This window comes from Syngnathus typhle, linkage group LG8 (assembly GCF_033458585.1).
Source record: "Syngnathus typhle isolate RoL2023-S1 ecotype Sweden linkage group LG8, RoL_Styp_1.0, whole genome shotgun sequence".
NCBI lineage: Eukaryota > Metazoa > Chordata > Actinopteri > Syngnathiformes > Syngnathidae > Syngnathus > Syngnathus typhle.
Window position 1 is genome coordinate 6575778 of NC_083745.1, and position 3270 is coordinate 6579047.

Genomic DNA, 3270 nt, shown 5'->3' on the forward strand with positions numbered 1-3270 from the left:
AAGCAATTTCCACCACTTTGATTACGCATTCGCATTCAACAAACACATTCATTACATTAACCAAATTCAACAGGTACTGAGGTAGGAACCTGATTAGCTCAGTTGGAAACACAATGGCAATGTCAACCTGCGCCAGTTTCCTGTAGTGGGTTCGATTCCCACTTTGGGCATCATAAATTATTTTACTCTTTATTCTTCCCCCTTATCATTTGTACCTTTTTTGTAACATTTGTAACGTTTCATTTTTAACGCTTATCATTTGTACCTTTTTGTAACATGTATTTGTAACATTTTCCCATTTATTTCACAATTATCTATTTTCCCTTTGTATTCTTCCCGCTCATCATTTTTAACGCTTAACGTTTGTAACTTAACATCTGCCTTCGCCTTCACACGCAATTTCTTCCGAAATTGCAATTCTAGTTATTTTTATTAAACAACTTATTCCTCCCACTTTTTTGACATCCAACTACTCCCACATGCTTCAACCGATTCACCTCGTTCAAACTTTCACACGTTCCAAAAATTCATGGCAAGCTTGCCACTTTTTTTCTCGTTCATAACATTTACCGTTTTTAAGTAATTAGCAAATTTGTGCCTTTTATTTCCCCATTCATTCTTAATGGCAATGTCAACCCGAGCCAGTTTCCTGTAGTGGGTTCGATTCCCACATTGGGCGTCATTATTTATTTTACTCTTTATTCTTCCCGCTTATCATTTTCAACGCTTATCATTTGTAACTAACATTCGCATTCAACATTCATTACATTAAGCAATTTCCACCACTTTAATTACGTATTCGCATTCAACAAACACATTCATTACATTAACCAATTTCAACCACGGCATAGTAAGGGACTCAATTAGCTCGTGGGAAACACAAGTGATTCCAGTACACGAGCATCATTCCCGAGTGGTATCAAAACCCGCGTCAGTTCGATTCCCACGTTGGGCGTCATTATTTATTTTACTCTTTATCCTTTCCCTTATCATTTTCAACGCTTATCATTTGTACCTTTTTTGTAACATTTGTAACATTTCATTTTTAACGCTTATCATTTGTACCTTTTTGTAACATGTATTTGTAACATTTTCCCATTTATTTCACAATTATTTCTTTCCCTTTTCATTCTTCCCTCTCATCATTTTTAACGCTTAACGTTTCTAAATTACCATCTGCCTTCGCCTTCACACGCAATTTCTTCCGAAATTGCAATTCTAGTTGTGTGAAGGCGAAGGCCTTCACACATTGATATTGTACTTTATTATTAAACAACTTATTCCTCCCACTTTTTTGACATCCAACTACTCCCACATGCTTCAACCGATTCACCTCGTTCAAACTTTCACACGTTCCAAAAATTCATGGCACGCTTGCCAGTATTTTTCGCGTTCATAACATTTACCGTTTTTAAGTAATTAGCAAATTTGTGCCTTTTATTTCCCCATTCATTCTTAATAGAAATGTCAACCCGAGCCAGTTTCCTGTAGTGGGTTCGATTCCCACATTGGGCGTCATTAATTATTTTACTCTTTATTCTTCCCGCTTATCATTTTCAACGCTTATCATTTGTAACTAACATTCACATTCAACATTCATTACATTAAGCAATTTCCACCACTTTGATTACGTATTCGCATTCAACAAACACATTCATTACATTAACCAAATTCAACCGGTATGTAGACAGGGACACAATTAGCTCGTGGGAAACACAAGTGATTCCAGTACACGAGCATCTTTCCCGAGTGGTATCAAAACCCGCGTCAGTTCGATTCCCACATTGGGCGTCATTATTTATTTTACTCTTTATCCTTCCCCTTATCATTTTCAACGCTTATCATTTGTACCTTTTTTGTAACATTTGTAACATTTCATTTTTAACGCTTATCATTTGTACCTTTTTGTAACATGTATTTGTAACATTTTCCCATTTATTTCACAATAATTTATTTTCCCTTTCTATTCTTCCCGCTCATCATTTTTAACGCTTAACGTTTGTAAATTAACATCTGCCTTCGCCTTCACACGCAATTTCTTCCGAAATTGCAATTCTAGTTTTTATTAAACAACTTATTCCTCCCACTTTTTTGACATCTAACTACTCCCACATGCTTCAACCGATTCACCTCGTTCAAACTTTCACACGTTCCAAAAATTCATGGCAAGCTTGCCACCTTTTTTCCCCTTCATAACATTTACCGTTTTTAAGTAATTAGCAAATTTGTGCCTTTTATTTCCCCATTCATTCTTAATGGCAATGTCAACCCGAGCCAGTTTCCTGTAGTGGGTTCGATTCCCACATTGGGCGTCATTAAATATTTTACTCTTTATTCTTCCCGCTTATCATTTTCAACGCTTATCATTTGTAACTAACATTCGCATTCAACATTCATTACATTAAGCAATTTCCACCACTTTGATTACGTATTCGCATTCAACAAACACATACATTACATTAACCAATTTCAACAACTCCATAGTAAGGGACTCAATTAGCTCGTGGGAAACACAAGTGATTCCAGTACACGAGCATCATTCCCGAGTGGTATCAAAACCAGCGTCAGTTCGATTCCCACATTGGGCGTCATTATTTATTTTACTCTTTATCCTTCCCGGTTATCATTTTCAACGGTTATCATTTGTAACTTTTGTCATTCGCATTCAACATTCATTACATTAAGCAATTTCCACCACTTTGATTACGCATTCGCATTCAACAAACACATTCATTACATTAACCAAATTCAACCGTCACTGAGGTAGGAACCTGATTAGCTCAGTTGGAAACACAATGGCAATGTCAACCTGCGCCAGTTTCCCGTAGTGGGTTCGATTCCCACTTTGGGCGTCATAAATTATTTTACTCTTTATTCTTCCCCCTTATCATTTGTACCTTTTTTGTAACATTTGTAACATTTCATTTTTAACGTTTATCATTTGTACCTTTTTGTAACATGTATTTGTAACATTTTCCCATTTATTTCACAATAATTTATTTTCCCTTTTCATTCTTCCCGCTCATCATTTTTAACGCTTAACGTTTGTAAATTAACATCTGCCTTCGCCTTCACACGCAATTTCTTCCGAAATTGCAATTCTAGTTGTGTGAAGGCGAAGGCCTTCACACATTGATATTGTACTTTATTATTAAACAACTTATTCCTCCCACTTTTTTGACATCTAACTACTCCCACATGCTTCAACCGATTCACCTCGTTCAACCTTTCACACGTTCCAAAAATTCATGGCACGCTTGCCAGTATTTT